The 17,522-nt window shown below is 46.1% G+C and overlaps 1 protein-coding gene across 1 annotated transcript in view; it reads left to right on the forward strand.

Moving 5' to 3' along the window:
* The window catches only part of RAB11FIP4 (RAB11 family interacting protein 4), a 308,983-nt gene that overhangs the window by 157,744 nt on the left and 133,717 nt on the right, over positions 1 to 17,522 (forward strand). The window lies entirely within an intron of this gene.

Here is a 17,522-nt window from a genome sequence, read left to right on the forward strand (position 1 = left end):
ATTTGTATTACATTCAGTATCCCTGATAAAGGGATACCAGGAAACCAGCCTGGGACAGCAAAATGCTCCATTGGTGTTTGTTGTTTGAGGTCGGGGAGGGAGAGGAAATGAACTAGGGGGGAGAAATGTGTGAGAGACAGGCAAAGGGAGAAATTATTTGTTCCAGAGCTTTATTTTTAAAGTGAGTCTGCCCTGCAACAGTCTAGCAGAGCACAATCTTAAAGGGGAGCCAGAAAACAAAAAGGTGAACTCTCAGTGTGAGCCCAAGCCAGACTCTTGCACCCAAACTGCCTCACTTCTCCCAAACAGTGTTCCTCCTTATTTTAAGAGGGATAAGGGATCTTTCAGAAAAGGCTTTATTTTGCGAAAGTTCCGTGTCTAGACTGGCGCTTTTTTCCGGCAAAGCTCCGAGCCGGAAAAAAGTGCCAGCCATTTTTATGCTAATGAAGCGGGGGGGGGGGGTTAAATCCCCGCTTCATTGGCAATTGCAATGTGTCTAATTTGCATCCCTTTTACGGGAAAGGAATGCAGTCTAGACACAGCCGAGGAGTACAGGATCTAGCCCTTTGAACCCAGATTGGGCTCCAACTTCCCAACCGACCCTTATTTCTATTATGGACTGAACTGAACCCCTACGGAACTTGGAGAAATTCAGGTCTGAATCCATATCTGGTTTCTCTCGTCATGTGGTTTCTTTCCCAAATACATTACCCAATCTCTAGAATCAAACCCATCACAACTACATTCACTCCCACCAATGAAACCAAAAGCCGACAACGGTGTTAAAGACAAGTAAAACTAAACAAGGGAGGGGAGAGTACTGACTGGAAGGGAAGTTGGGGCACTAGACAACAGCAGGAGCAATTAAGGAGGAACTAGCAGCAATGGAAAAGAGGAGCGGTGCAGCGAGTTGTGCTGTTGCTGCCAGAAAGTGAATGTTGTGACATACATAAGCTATTAGTGATTTACTTAGTGTTCGCATTACTTTAATGATCCAGCCGCAGCAGGAGATGGCTCGAAGGACATCTTGTGAGGCCTTTGAATTTTTATGAGTGAGGATGGGGAAAAAATCTAATTTCTTCCTCATCAATGTCACATGTATAATGCAGAAGCGGAAATTGCTGTGATCCATTGTTCTGGGAGTTTTCATGAGATCAAAACCACCTACAGGAGCCAAAGTGCTTACAAGCCCCTGAAATTGATCAGCATATTGGTCATTTCTAAACTTCTTTTTGATTTTTGCCAGTTTACTAGAGCAGTGAGGAAAAGATGCCTTTGCTGGTGGGGCAGGAGTCCCACATAATAGGACAGTTATAATCTAGAGGTGCTCTCCAGCACCTACATTCAGATTTCCTGTTGCTCAGGATGTTTGCCTTGTCCCATTGTAAGAGGGCCTCTTGGACAGGAAGATTGGGCCTGTAATTAAGTTATTAGGATGTAGGAGATCTGGATTCAGTTCCTGACTCAGCCACAGGTTACCTGTGTGACCTTAGGCAAGTCACTTAATTTCTCTGTGCCTCAGTTCTCCATCTGTAAAATGGAGTTAGCAGTGCTACCTTTCTGCTATCCTTTGCCTCTGTTTGGACTATAAGCTATTCAGGACATTCTCTTACTCAGTTTACTACAAGACCTAGCATCATCTAGACACTATTTTAACAACAGTGCACAGTGTTGATCTGAATCTGTGTTTAGATTTGGAACATTCCCTAGAAATTGAGGGTTTTGCTTCTGGGCTTTCGACTTGTTTGCCTCTCTAGGGCAATGTCTACACTATACACTTATTTTGAAATAAGCTATTCAGAAGAACATACTCTGAAATCGCTTTTTTTAGAAATAGCACATCTATACTACAGGGAAGTCTCAAAGGGTATGTCTACACTACCCCGCTAGTTCGAACTAGCGGGGTAATGTATGCATACCGCACTTGCTAATGAAGCCCGGGATTTGAATTTCCCGGGCTTCATTAGCATAAGCGGGGAGCCGCCATTTTTAAATCCCCGCTGCTTCGAACCCCGTGTAGCGCGGCTACACGGGGCTCGAACTAGGTAGTTCGGACTAGGGTGCCTATTCCGAACTACCGGTACACCTCGTTTCACGAGGAGTACCGGTAGTTCGGAATAGGACCCTAGTCCGAACTACCTAGTTCGAGCCCCGTGTAGCCGCGCTACACGGGGTTCGAAGCAGCGGGGATTTAAAAATGGCGGCTCCCCGCTTATGCTAATGAAGCCCGGGAAATTCAAATCCCGGGCTTCATTAGCAAGTGCGGTATGCATACATTACCCCGCTAGTTCGAACTAGCGGGGTAGTGTAGACATACCCAAAATTAGTCCGAGGCAAGCTTCCCAAATGTGGACGTGTTACCTCGATTTAGTGCCCCAGGAGGCACTGGAGAGTAATAAGTTTGAATTGTGCTGGGGAGGAGCTATCATATATATAGTAGCCCAGTGCCTGTGAGTCTGTAACACTGACATACATGGCCACGCCCCCTGGCCGTATACGTCAGCACCCCGTCCTCTTCCCCTTCCCCTCCTTCCGTGGCAGCTCGTCCGAGCGCTGTGCCGCCCACCTGGGCTGCGGCAGGGGAGCAAGCGGCAGCAAGCGGCCGTTTGCCGCCGCTTGCTTCCCCGCCGCAGCCCAGCTGAGCGGCACAGCGCTCGGCCGAGCCACCATGGAGGGAGGGGAAGGGGGACGGGGCCCTGATGTACATGGCCAGGGGGCGTGGCCGTGTACGTCACCGCCCCGCCCTCCCTTACCCTCCCGCCATAGTGCTCAGCTGAGTGCTGCACGCTCAGCCAAGCCGCCGCAGGGGAGCGTTTGGGCTGGCCAGGAGTAAGGAGGGGTGGGAAGCACAGCTGACGGGGATCGGGGGCCGCAAGGGTGGCTGGGAGAAAGGGGAGGCAGGAAGCAGAGCTGGTGGGGGTGGGGAGAGGTGCAGCGGTGCTGGCAGGGGAGATCAGGAAGGGGGGGGGGGGCGGGAAGCAGAGCCGGGGGGTTCGTGCAGGGGGGCTGGTTGGGGAAGATCAGGAGGAGTAGTGGGGGAGAACTGGCCAGCCGGGAACGGGGGGGGGGGGGGGGTGAGCAAATTGGCCAGCGGGGAGCGGGACTGACCTGGGCACTTGCTGCCTGTCCTGCGCAGGGTCCCGGAGATGCACGAGCGAGGAGGAGGCTTCCCCTACTCCTCTCGCTCAGCCGACTGTGGGCTCCCAGCAGCAATCGCGGCCCCACCTCCCAGCTGGGACTCCCAGATGCTCCCTCCACCCACTGCCCCCCCTTCCCCTCCCGCTGAGGCGCTCAGCCGAGTGCTACACCCCTCAGCCGGGCCGCCGCGGAGGAACCAGCAGCGCAAGGGGCCATTTGGGCTCCCCCGGAGCGGGAGGGTAAGTGGGGGCGGGGTGGTGACATACACGGCCCCGCCCCCTGGCCGTGTACGTCACCTCCCCGCCCTCTCCCTCGCAGCGGCCCGGCTGAGCTGGCAGCACTCAGCTGAGCGCCACGGCGGGAGATGAAGGGGAAGGGAAAGGGGAGCGGGGAGAGACGGTGGGGAGGGAGAGGTAGGAAGAGGAGGAAGAGAAGAGAAAAGGAGAGTGAGAGGCAGGAGGGGGAGAAGAGAAAGAAAGAGATGGAGAGCGAGGCAGAAGGCGAGAGAGGCAGGAGGCGGAGGAGAGCTGAGACAGGGAGGGGGAGGCAGTAGGAGGAGAGAGAGAGAGAGAGAGACTGCGTGAGAGACCGGAGGCTCAGGAGAGAAGACCAAGGTGGAGGAGAGACCTGAAAATCCCATCTTATGACGGGCTAATTGGCTAGTTTTAAAATAGCAGCAGTGGAGTGTCCACACTACCGTTATTCCAAAACAGCTATTTCAGAATAGGCATTATTCCTCATGAAATGGGGTTTACAGAAGTCAGAATAAGCTGTCTGTTATTTCAAATTTATTTTGAAATAACAGAATTACTGTGTAGACGCTCGCATTGTTATTTTGGGATAACGGCTGTTATTCTGAAATAACGCTGCTGTGTAGACACACCTTAGGAGTCTAGGATGTAGTCTGGGTGATGTTTACACCAAGATGTCTGAACCATTGCTAATAGAAGTTACATGCATACATCTCAGCATGCATTGAACCAGGGGAGCTTTGCCTTCTGGATCTGCTGTTGACCAGAGTGTTTGGTGAGCACAAATCCAAACAATTTCTTATGACCAGGGATCTGGAGAACTGTCTCTTCTAGACCACTTGTGAGGATGGGGCCAGCTCCTCCCCTACAGTAGCCATTGGCTGCTAGAGAAGAGGCTCTTCTTGGCTGTGGGGACCTCTCTTACCACTCACCCCTCAAGGAGGGGGATGTCAAGTTCACAGCTCTGCAGTTTCCCAGGTTCTTAGGAGTTGCTTGAATTAAGCTATTAAGTCTCAGGACTGAATTGAGATACTAAAAGCTTTATTGAGCAGGTCTGCCCTGCCCAGGTATCTGCTCATCACCGTGCACGCAGGCAGAGCCGGTCCTAGGGGCGGGTGAGCCAGGCGGTCACCCAGGGCCACCATTTTCAAGGGGCTGCCGACAGAGCCAGCCTTAGGGGCAGACCGTGATCTCCCAAATCCTCCTCCCAGGTTTTCCCGGTTACTCCCTGACCCTTTCCGACTTACGACCAAATCAAGTTATGACCAGGTGTTCAGAACATAACCCGTTTGTAAGTCGGGGACTGCCTGAACAGTATTTTCATTTAGCATAAGGAATTCAAATGACTCCCTGTACTTCTCTTGGACAGAACCTCTATTTTTGAGAGACATTTTCTGCCTCACCCCTGTTTTTCCTTTCTAAAGAATTTAAGATCGCAGAATCTGGGCTGATTTTGGTTAGTGATCAGTTTTTGGTTGGGTTTTTTAAAGAAGATGGAGGTGTCTGTTGCCATGGCAAAGCATTCCTTCACTCCTTATTTCCCCTAGATAAACTCATTTAGAACAGTCAGTGCTGTGGATTGCTCTTTAGAAGGAGGCTGAAATGAGTGAGAACTGACAATTGATTGCTTTTAATTAAGGAAGCGACGTCATATTGATTTTGTAATCTGTCAGGTAAGTGATGTTTTGTGTCAAAATCAATACTTGACTTTGCACTTGGTTTTGCTTTCAAGTTTCTGTCTTCTGTATCAAGAAAAAGTCCTCTGCTTAAAAATAAAAATCTGTATATATCAACTCCAAGATACCTTGCAAATGACATTATTAATATTAATAATCATGTAAATCATTAGTAATATTGTGGGAGGACCCCCTGTGGAGTAGCTTCTTTCTGGAAACTCCACGGATGGTTCACAGTGCAAAATTTCCTCAGTGTAAAAATAGAGAGTCAAATAGTGGTGAATGGGCCCTGATTCTGATTTGCAGCCTTTAGATGCTACCAAAATACCAATAGTAAAAGAAACAGAACAATAGACAATTTATATTCATGGCCTTACATGTTTATATGTTACTACTATGGGATTTCTGGGTGTTCTGTAGTTTTGTAATGCTGAGGTCTTGGCTTTTACCTAGATTTTGCCTCTTTTTTATTTCATATGTTGTTTATTTCCTTAGTTATTAATGCCAGGACATCATTTTTTCAAAGGGTATTCACTGAAAAGGATGCACAATTGAAAAGTAGGCTTCCTAGAGCAAAGAGCCTGGGTTTAAACAAGCTTATCCTTTTTAACAGGGGAGAAATACCTCTGTACAGACATTTCAAAAGCTGTCAAGAATCCAGGTTATTAAAAAAAACTGCAGAGGAAGATAACTGAGAAAAGATGCTCTAAATGAACAAACCTCTAAGTCCCTTGCTGCATGCACACTGGAATGGGTTTGCTGTCTCTTTGTTCCCTTTTCCCTTCGGAAGCTTCTCTCTTTTTTGGAAAGAAAAAACCCACAATGGTGCGTCTACACTGGCCACTTGAATTTGCACAAGAACACTGACTTTGTAATGTACAAAATCAGTACTTTTTGCGCAAATACTTTGACACTCCCGCTCGGGAAAAAGCCCTCTTGCGCAAGTGTTCTTGCACAAGAGGGCCAGTGTAGACAGGGAAGGAATTTTTGCGTAAGAAAGCCCCGATGGCGAAAATGGCCGCTGGAGCTTTCTTGTGCAAAATCGCATCTAGACTGGCCACGGATGCTTTTGCGCGAAAGCGTTTTTGCGCAAAAGCATCCATGCCAATAATTATTATTATTTCCGCAAAATAATGCCAGTCTAGACACAGCCAACCTGTGTGCATTTGGATAAGCCACCTTGTTCTGAAATGATGCTTAAGCTGAGGGGGTGAGTTTATTACACAACCACCAAGATATTTGATGAAATAAATGCTGTGGGCTGAAATAAACACATCCGAATAGCCTTCTGTGGGGTCCCACCAAAGTTAGCCGCACAGTATTCTCAGGTTAATCAACTCCTCACCCCACCTGCCCCCGAATCCAGAAAGTTTCAGGTAAGCTGTGAACTTTGTATGTGTCCCATTTGTCATAGTCTGTTCCCAGCCTTTGAGGGGCCCAGTCCACCTCCCACAGATTACAGGAAAGGCTCACATTGATTTCAGAGGGTGTGAAATAAGGCCATAGACTTTTTTTCCCCCAGCCCCAATGCCTGGTCACTCAACCTTTTTCTGGCTGCGATCCCCACACTTAGTTTAATAACACAGTTGTGATCAGCCTACTGAGGAGAAAACACATGGCATGCCTTGCCTCTCCCTTTTGCACACTTCCCAAATAGGGACACCAAAACTGTTTCTATTCCAGCTGCACATCCCCATAACATCCCAATATAATATGATTTGCTTTTCTATCGTCTTCAATTGAAATGGCCCTGCTAGATGCTTAAGTGGTTTATATAGAGCATCAAAGTGGGTGTTAGGAGACCTAAGTTCTATTCGTAGATCTTTTAGGCTATGTCTACACAGCAGCATAATTTTGGAATAACTAACGTTATTCCGAAGCAACATAGTCCACGTCTATGCACAAGCAGTTATTTTGACGTAATGTCAAAATAATGTTGAGCGGGAGGACTACTTACTCCGACTCCTGTAACCCCCAGGCTACGTCTACATTGGCATGATCTTGTACAAATACTCTTTAACACAAGAGTTCTTGTGTTAAAGTATTTGTGCAAGAGATTGTCTACACTGGCATGTACCTTTGCACAAGAGATGTGCTTTTGCGCAAGAGCATCCGTGCCAGTGTAAACGCTCTTTTGAGCAAGAAAGCTCTGATGGTCATTTTAACCATCGGGCTTTCTTGCTCAAGAAATTCATGTTGCCTGTCTACACTGGCCTCTTGTGCAAGAACAGTTGCACAAGAGGGCTTATTCCTGAGCGGGAGCATCACAGTTCTTGGGCAAGAAGCACTGATTTCACACATTAGAACATCAGTGTTCTTGCGCAAATACTCGTGGCCAGTGTAGACAGGCAGCAAGTTTTTGCACAAAAGCGGCCACTTTGGCTCACAATTGCACCATTGTAGACACAACCTCATTGTATGAGGAGTAAGGGAAGTCAGGGGAAGAGTGCTCTCTCGAAATAACTGCTGTAGATAGTGGCAAAAGTCAAAATAAGCTATTTCGACTTAAGCTACGCAATTAGTGTAGCTCAAGTTGTGTAGCTTATTTTGAGTTTAGCCCTGCTGTGTAGACGTGCCCTAACAGAGTACTGTGTGATCTCAAGCAAGCCACTTCACTATCCTATGCCTCAGTTTCTCCTGTCTGCAAAATAGGGGTAATGCTACTTACCTTAGGGAAGAGCCTAGAGAGCTACAGAGGAATGTTGTCATGTTATCATGTTTTAATATTAAAACAAATGTAACCCAGTTTTAAATGAGATACAGTATTCAGCTGGGTCAGCAGAGCCGTAAATCAGACCTTGATTATCTGTTCTATTTTTAGAAATCTTTAAGTGTCAGTGAAATGGAGAGCAAGGTAGAGTGCTCAGCTCATGGGGAGAAACCCTCCTCCAATTGCAGCACAGGCTTTGGCTATGCCAACCAATTTCTAACAGGAAAAAAAAATAGGCCAGTGCTAAAGGGAAGATATAGGAAGCATCCTTGAGGGATTTGTGCGACTCAGCAGCTGAAATAACAGCATGAAATTGCTATTAAAAATTAAAGAGTGAGATACAGGGTTATTTGACCTTCTTTTAATCAGAGAGAGAAAAACCCTGCCTAGAAGACAGCATGAGAGAAATGCTGTCTGCCAGGAATTTTATACGGGATGGAATTTCCATTGACTACTCGATTAGTCGATGGGGGGGACACACTCTATCTCTGCTGCACCTCTGCCTTTGAAATGAGTCCACAGCTCTTACTGCATTTCAAAGGCAGCGGCATTGTGGGGAATGCTGGGTTCCAAGTGCTGACCCTCTGCCTTTGAAATGTAGTAAGAGCACCCGGTCGGCAGAGACGCAGCAGTCAGGATCCAGTGACGGTGCAGCAGTCGGGACCTGGGACTGCTCCAGTCCTCACTCACACCATTTCCCTCGCTGTGACTCTGCCTTCCCTGGGCCCCTGTGGAGATGGTGCTGGGGAGAACCAACTTTTATGCTGACTCCCCCCTAGCACTGGCTCCTCATCCCCTGATACAGAAGCGGCAAGGGATGGGAATGACTAGTCGACTAGTGTCTTGACTTCCTGATAAGCCTAGGTTGTGTTCATATTAATTGCTTCCTGGTTGTTGTATTTAACTCTTTACTGGCGGTGTGCATGCCTTTGAACATGATTGCTTATTGCCTCTCCACTTGCGTACTTCATTGCTGCATCCTTGAAGGCTGGTGTCAACAAGGCAGATTCTGTAAGGTACATCAGGGAGGGTACGTCTAAACTACATGGCTCCGTCGACGGAGCCATGTAGATCTGTTTGTTCGGCAAAGGGAAATGAAGCGGCGATTTAAATAATCGTGGCTTCATTTAAATTTACATGGCTGCCGCGCTGAGCCGACAAACAGCTGATCAGCTGTTTGTCGGCTCAGCGCACTAGTCTGGACGCTCCCCTGACGACATGAAAGCCCTCTATCGAACTCCCTGGTAAACCTCATCCTACAAGGCATAACGGGGAGATCGATAAAGGGCTTTCAGGTCGGCGCGGGAGCATCCAGACTAGCGCGCTGAGCCGACAAACAGCTGATCAATTGTTTGTCAGCTCAGTGCGGCAGCCATGTAAATTTAAATGAAGCCACGATTATTTAAATCGTTTCCCTTTGCCGATCAGCCTAATCTACATGGCTCCATCGATGGAGCCATGTAGTTTAGACACACCCGGAGTAAAAGATGTAGTAAGAAACCTTCCAGCATTCTGGACAAGTCTAATGGATAGAAGAGGTGAACCTGACCAGAGAGGCTATGTCTACATAGCAGCATTATTTTGGAATAACTGATGTTATTCCGAAATAACATAGTCCGCCTCTACACACAAGTAGTTATTCCGACATAATGTCGAGCTGGAGGACTCCTGTACTCTGACTCCTGTAACCCTTTGTACGAGGAGTAAGGGAATTCGAGGAAAGAATTTCGAGTGCTTTGTCTCGAAATAACTGCTGTGTAGACAGCACCAAAAATCAAAATAAGCTATTTTGACTAAAGCTACGCAATTAATGTAGCTCAAGGTGTATAGTTTATTTCAAGTTTAGCCCAGCTGTATAGATGTGCCAAGAGTAAAACTCTTTAAGGATCTATTAAGAATTGTGGGCCAGACCCTCAACTTGCATAAATCAGACTAGCTCCAGTACGGGGCTGAGCCTTTTTTTTTCCGTAACTTTTCCCCCCACCTGATAAGCTTCTATAATTGTCAACCATTATTTTTTCCATAATCCCTAATTTTAAACCTTATAGCTTCGTCCCCTGCAAGAGATTCATTTCTTTGTAGAGCTAAGCATTTGTTTCAAAAGCAAAAGGACATGTAATATATAGATCTCCAAAAAGGGTCTGTGGCCATAATCTGCATTTCAGATCAGCTTGTCTCATGGGATTATCTATTCAAAAGCCTTTGCGTTGTGCAAAATATTTTGTAGATCATTTTCAGCAGGTTTTTTTGGATACGTTTCTGCTGCTCTTTGGCCTGCTGTCTCAGAGTTCTTGCAATGTGTTCAACTGAATTTCATCTCAGTGCACCGCACAGAGAGGAGAGCAGACATCAAGTATTCATCCAGAGACTGAACTGAGAACTAATGACCTACTTTCCCTTATGCACATAATATCCTTTGTCTTTTAATAGTGAACAGTTGTGCCCGTACTTTGTATGTTCAAAGTGGAGCCCGGAGTGCTGAGGAAATTATCCAGGGGAGGAAGTTCATTTTAAAATAAATACATAGAGAACAGTATTGGGGAAAAGTCTCTGAAGCCTTAAAAAAAGCAAGTTTAAGGTCACCAAAATTATTAAAAGTGGAGAAAATGGGACATGGGGAGGGAAAAAGATCAACGAAAAGCAGGGAGATAAAAGATGAGCTGTTAGAAGAAACCTGTATGTTAATTAGGATGGATTTTCCTTTTCTGGCCTGGTGTATATGAAAAAGTGAGTGTGGGTGTTGTGTCCTGCAGATGACCTCACACTTACCTTTTGTTAGAGAGCAAAGAACACCTCTTGTGATAATTTTATGGTCATTATATACTTACTAGCAAATTTACCCTGTGTTGTTGGGTCCTTAACGAGGGACTCAGGGCAGGGTGCTGGAAGTGTGGGGGGTGCAGGGTTCTGTGTTGGGGGGCAAGAAGGGGCTCTGGACAGGGGATTGTGTGTGTGGAGGAAGAAGACTGTAAGGGCAAAGGACCCTCCCCCCCCCCATGATTTGTACCAGGGCTGCTTGTTCTTCCCCTTCCTGTCCCTATCAGGGAGCCAGAGCAAAGGGCACAGCTTGTCTGCCCTCTGCAGACATGAGGGCTGTGTCTACACTGGCAAGTTATTCCGGAAAATCAACCGCTTTTCCGGAAAAACTTGCCAGCTGTCTACACTGGCCACTTGAATTTCCGGAAAAGCACTGACGATCTAATGTAAAATCATCAGTGCTTTTCCAGAAAATCTATGCTGCTCCCGTTCGGGCAAAAGTCTTTTTCTGGAAAACTGTTCCGGAAAAGGGCCAGTGTAGACAGCACAGTAGTGTTTTCCGCAAAAAAGCCCCGATCGCAAAAATGACGATCGGGGCTTTTTTGCGGAAAAGCGCATCTAGATTGGCCAGACACTTTTCCGGAAAAGCGTCCTGCCAATCTAGACGCGCTTTTCCGTAAATACTTTTAACAGAAAACCTTTTCCGTTAAAAGCATTTCCAGTAAATCATGCCAATGTAGACGTAGCCGAGGAATGCAGCAAACTGAGCATTTTCTTTTCACTCCCTGATGAAGTGGAACAGCCAGCAATGTCCCGGTATGAATGGGGATCGGACAGACAAACTCTCACAAATATATAGTAGATAAAAATGTTTGCTAAGGCTGTAAATGCCCACAGTGAGGGGAGAGGCATGAGCAAATGGGAAATACTAGTTCACCACTAGAGTTTTTCCCTCCTCCCCCAACAAAAGAAGGCCTGTAGACATCAGATAAGCCATTGTGGAACATCAGAAGACAGAAACACTTTGTTGATTGCTTCCCCATGCCCCGGAAGAGGGTGTGTGCACAAACCCATGACCTATCATTGCTTGAACATTGAGGAGAGCGTCCTTTTTAAGGATAAATTATTGCCCTATGGGAACTCTGAGGGGTTTTTAAGCATAAACAAGGAGCCCATACTGTTCAGTATGGGACCTATAAAGGATTCATATTATAGCAGCTATTATCATCTTTTGGAACCCAACACTGTATCTCGTGTGTGCATGATTACAAATTTAAAGCAGGTAAACAACTTCTATTTCTTTTTTCCTAGTTCATAAACCTTTAACTAGTTTGTTACAGAATTAGTTGGAAGCAAGGTCTTTGGTTTGAGATCTGGAGTAAACATCTGGTCCTTTGGGACTAGGAGTAACAACAATACTGTTGTGATTTTTGGGATAAGTCACCATAGACTCATAGGCTGTGTCTAGACTGGCAAGCTGTCTACACTGGCCGCTTGATTTTGCACAAAAGCACTGACTTCCTACTGTCTGAAATCAGTGCTTCTTGCGCAAATACTATGCTGCTCCCGTTTGGGCAAAAGCCCTTTTCCGGAAATGCTTTTGTGCAAAAGGGCCAGTGTAGACAGCTGAAAACTGTTTTGCACAAAAAAGCCCCAATGGCGAACATGGCGATCAGGGATTTCTTGTGCAAAACCGCGTCTAGATTAGCACGGACGCTTTTCCACAAAAAGTGCTTTTGCGGAAAAGCGTCCGCGTCAGTCTAGACGCTCTTTTCTGCAAATGCTTTTAATGTAGCCATAGACTTTAAGATCAGAAGGGACCATTATGATCATCTAGTCTGATCCCCTGAACAATGCAGGCCACAGAATCTCACCCACACACTCCTGGAATAATCCTCTCAGATGTTGAACTCCTCAAATGATGGTTTAAAGACCCCAACATGCAGAGAATCCTCCAGCAAGTGATCCATGCCCCATGCTACAGAGGAAGGCCCCATCTATCACAAAGTGTCAAACAGAACTATCTATGATTCCATGTGAAGGCTGTTAGTGCTTGAGGAGTTTGCACCTGATGCTTGGTTACTGAAATTTAATTATAGAATATAGGGATGTTAACGGCTAGTCAGCTAACTGTTTAACCAATAAGTGAGGGTATGTCTACACTACCCCACTAGTTCGAACTAGCGGGGTAATGTAGGCATACCGCACTTGCAAATGAAGCCCGGGATTTGAATTTCCCGGGCTTCATTTGCATAAGCGGGGAGCCGCCATTTTTAAAACCCCGCTGGTTCGAACCCCGTGCAGCGCGGCTACACGGGGCTTGAACTAGGTAGTTCGAACTAGGCTTCCTAGTTCGAACTACCGTTACTCCTCATTCCACAAGGAGTAATGGTAGTTCGAACTAGGAAGCCTAGTTCGAACTACCTAGTTCGTGCCCCGTGTAGCCGCGCTGCACGGGGTTCGAACCAGCGGGGTTTTAAAAATGGCGGCTCCCCGCTTATGCAAATGGAGCCCGGGAAATTCAAATCCCGGGCTTCATTTGCAAGTGCTGTATGCCTACATTACCCACCCTCCTAGTTCGAACTAGGAGGGTAGTGTAGACATACCCAGAGTGCTTAATTGCAACAACCCCCATCCCTGCACGCTCTGCATTTTAAACTCGGACCAGCAAGCTGGCTCAGTTCCTGCCCACCAGTCTGAGTTTTCAATGAAGAGCACTCAGGGGAGCTGCCTGCTGCCCGTGATACAGAGGCAGCAGCGTGGGGTGGCAAGCTGAAGCTGGTCCACGTTGGGAGCCCACCTGCCACCCTGCACTGCTGCTTCTATATCAGAGGTAGCAGCGCGGGGCGGCAGCAGCCCCTGTCTGTGGGAGGCCCAAGCTCTCCATGGACAGAGGTTTCTCCGGCATCCCATGGAGCAACTTCTGTCTACAGCAGGAAATTTAGAAGTTACATGATTATTAAAATAACTGCTTTCTAACATCCCTAATAGAACATTCACCAAAGCAGTCCGCCCTAGTTTGTGACAGTCTGTCCAAAGGTTGGCACCTATGTTTGTAACGTTAGATAGCCAGCATGCATAATTGTAGTTGTTGTTTTGAAAAGATGGTGCCTAGTTTTTCAAAACAACAAAGTGACGGGATGAAGCAAAAGTTGGTTGTCGTGTGACCAGAGTTACAAATTTCTACACTGCTGATGATAATCAGCTAAAAAACTGATCCAGGGTCATTGTGGCTTCTGCAATATACAAACATGAGAGAATATCCATGTTTGTTACATGTTAAATGATTATGTGTAGACAATGGCAACAAAGAGCAGAATATGAACACTAATTTTCCACTGTAGCCACTGGATTCTTCTACGTTACATCAAATTCTGAATTTCTCAGTCTTCACTGGATGGGAGTTTTACCAGAGCAAAGACTGAGCTAAAGTGTCAGACTTTGGTCCACAATTGTAAAGTGCTTTGGGATACATAGTACTATACCTACTGTATATTTGAGAGTATTTCTCTCTGTTTGTTCAAGGACAACTCCTAAACAATCTGATTCCAGGCACATCCCATTATCCTGTGTAGCAAGGTCCTCGCTCAAGCCCCTAGCCCTGGAACACCTTGTTTGTCCACAAATCAGCCAGAGACCCTTTCTGGTGCAGTCACCTGTCTCTTTTGTGTCAGTACCAATTCCCCACCACCTTCTATTTACAGAGCTTTGGTTTTTTAGCAGCTAGCTCAGCCAGCCGCTCCTTCTGGCTTGGGTGTGTAAGGGGACTGTTACCCCTTACTAAAACTCTGTGGGAGTTTTTTGGTTTACCAGCTTCAGAAGGGGAAGGGTTCATGAGACTGACAGACCCCAGAGACAATGGAAAGCAGTCAACACTCCAGCTCAGCCTGACTGACAGGTTGTAAGTGGGGATTGTTCTGGCTCTGTCTCTGAACAAACAAGCTGTGTGCAGAAGAGGTCCTGCAAAGACAGAGAGCTGAAAGAGGAGTACAAGAAGAAGTCCTGCAGCGACAGAACCAGACACAGACAGGCCAAGCAGTGCAGACCCTGTGTTGAGCAGCAGACTGGCAGTGCTCAGAAAGCCAAAAGGAACAGAGAAGCAACACAAGGAGCTGGAACTGGCCAAGCAGCACAGCCTGCAGCTGGATGTGGTGAGCTACTGGGACCTGCAAAGTGTGGGGAAAGGCTCTGGACTGGGAGAGGGGTCTGGCCACTTAGAGACTGAGGCTGTGTGGTCACTGCCAGTGCAAGCGTGTCCAGCCTGCAGCCCCTTGCAGCACATCCAGGGCTTCTAAGGAAGAGACTGTGAACTGTCCTTACACTCTGCAGACTGCTGTGTTGATGTCCCTGTGCTACAGAGCAGGGCTGTGTGTTCCCATTTAACCATTCTCATTGTTTCTTATTCTATTCTCTTTAATCAGTTGATGTTTAATAAATTGTATTTGCTTTGAACCTTATGAAGTGGTCACTGGGCCAAGAAGGCCTGCAGTGTAAAGAGAGCACCTCGGAGTGGGGACACCCTAACTCCTGCACCTAGTGACTACAAGGTCAGGGATTAAGCCCCAGGAAACCTGGGCCCAGCCTTGTTGGGGTTTCAAGGGCTCTGCTACTCAGGAGAGTGGAGGGGGAGCCCTCAGGATCCGGGCGCCGTGGGGTAAAGGAAGTGGGAGCGGGGACTCAGATCCTTTCGCTGGTTCATTTCACCGGGGTGTATAGAAGCCAGGAAAGTTCCCCACAAGAGCGGGACCATTCCCCCGCTTACAGGTGCACACTCACCCACAACTCCTCCCCTGCACACTCACCCACAACTCCTCACTCTTCCCCTTCACAGTCCCTCTATCAGCCTTATATAGCCCTCTGGCTAATGAGGCCCACAGCTGCTTTTATTAACCCTTCAGGCCTGGGCTTGCTCAGCTGGCTGTAATTGGCCTTTTCAGCCAGGCTGCAGTGGAAGAGCTCTGGCTTAGCCAGTGCAATCTGTCACACCTGACACATCCAAACCTTTACCTTGCTTTAAGAGGAAGCTACATACCAAAGTTGGTGGTCCTAGTTCTTACCATTTAGTTCAATGGTGAGCAATCTGTGTCCTTCCACAGCTGAAATGCCACGAATCAGCTGTTTGCAGCTGTTCTAGCTTTGGAAGGGATGGAGTGGAATGGGAATGAAGCGTGAATCAGAGGAAGAACATATATAAGATAATATGTGATACAGGCATTATAAATAAGATTAATACATGCAGTATCCTACCAGCATTCATAAAGTCTTAATAATAAACACATTCTTATAATTATAATATCTGTTTTAACAAACAGACTGATGTTCAGCTATGCATTTATCAGTGTTCAATGAGGCCCAATGGACTTCCAGCATCACAATGCACTTTTGTGCATACAATTTCTGCCTAATGGACAACTTGACTGTGTGTTCAGAAGTGGACGTGGAAGTATGTACTATCTAAGCAGTATGCAGTGGTCACTGCTTGTGTTTGCTTGTAATTTCTGGGCATGTATCCGGCCTTCTTTTCAAGAAATGGCCTTTTAGAATCTCATTAGTATTCTGCCTCCGATAACAACCATTTTAAGATATGGCCCTTGTTATATATGTACGTCTACAATTAGGGTTTCCAAAGATCTTAAGGGAATTAAGCACTCAACGTTTACTTTATTTTAGTTTGATCATGTTGCCTAGCTCTTACAATTCTTTGAAAATCCCAGCCTACGCTGTTACAGTGTTTTCCCCTTTAAATTCTTGTCTCTTTTTTTTTAAACGAGCTTTCACGGTTGGGCAAATGCTTTCCAAAAGAGAATTATAAGTTAATATTAATGTTACTATTAATTATAAGTGAATTATGTGAAAACTACAGAAGACTCCTAATAATTAACAAAGTCTGTATTTCAGTATGTTTGCCAAGTTCATTCCCTACTGGGTGAGTAATTCACAGTACTTTCAAAGAATAACTATTGCTTTCCATAAAATATTTGTTTTCCTCAGCTCTGTTGAAACCAAAGATACATGTAGATCAATGATCGCTGCTTTACAATGAAATCTTTACAGAGTTTATAAAGCTTCTCTAGGAATTCCCATGGTTTCTGTTGCTTGCGAGACTGTCAATGGGCAGGCGGATGCATCAACCTGGTTTTATTTCAACAATATTGTCAAAGATCTTGTTCTCGATGTCTCTTTCATTGTAGGTATTTGAATAGCAAAACCAATGATGAGATGTTCTTGGAAATTATTATGAGCAGGGAGCTTTGTCATGTGCATTCAGCATTGAATTCTAAAGGGTTTTCACCTGTTGACAGCTGCATATCGCTGCCTGTCAAGGGATCTTGAGTAATGGTCAGATGCCCACACTGATACATTTTTATACAGGTCTTTGCTATCAGGAGACTTTCAGAAGAAGACAGGGTCATCCTGTCTCAGAGGAAATGGTGGAACATTTAGAGTTCATCCATGGAGACACCACAGAACCTGCCCTGCAGGATGACTAGTATTATTGACTCAGACCGACCTGGCTGCAAAGCCGTGTTTGGCCATTGGAATGTACCACTATTGCCTGTCTGAATGTGATTTCTCAACCAAGACTCCAAAGGCAAGGTAGTTCTGAACCCTCTAGGATCATTATTATAGCTGGTCAGGAATGCCTTTGATTTTGAACAATTAAACAACCCCAAAGAAATTAATAAGCGTCAACATGGGGTTTTTCCCCTCTTGTTTTTATCAAAAGAGCTGAAATAGCAAATTTTGGCTGGAAGCCTCAAAATGTCCCCGGTTTAATTTCATTATAATGACCCTCACAAAAAAATTAGGTAGAAAATTTCCTGTTGAAATTTCCTTTAAAAAATAATTAACTACTGGAAAAGCGTTCACTGTGAGCATTCACTCTCTTGTACTGATTGGCTGTTTACTCTGACCCCTCCCACCTCTGCCTAATCCCCCCTAAAATTACCTGACTGAACGGATTTAAATAACATGACCACGCTAAAATAT

Source organism: Pelodiscus sinensis, chromosome 20 (assembly GCF_049634645.1).
Source record: "Pelodiscus sinensis isolate JC-2024 chromosome 20, ASM4963464v1, whole genome shotgun sequence".
In the NCBI taxonomy this organism is placed as follows: domain Eukaryota; kingdom Metazoa; phylum Chordata; order Testudines; family Trionychidae; genus Pelodiscus; species Pelodiscus sinensis.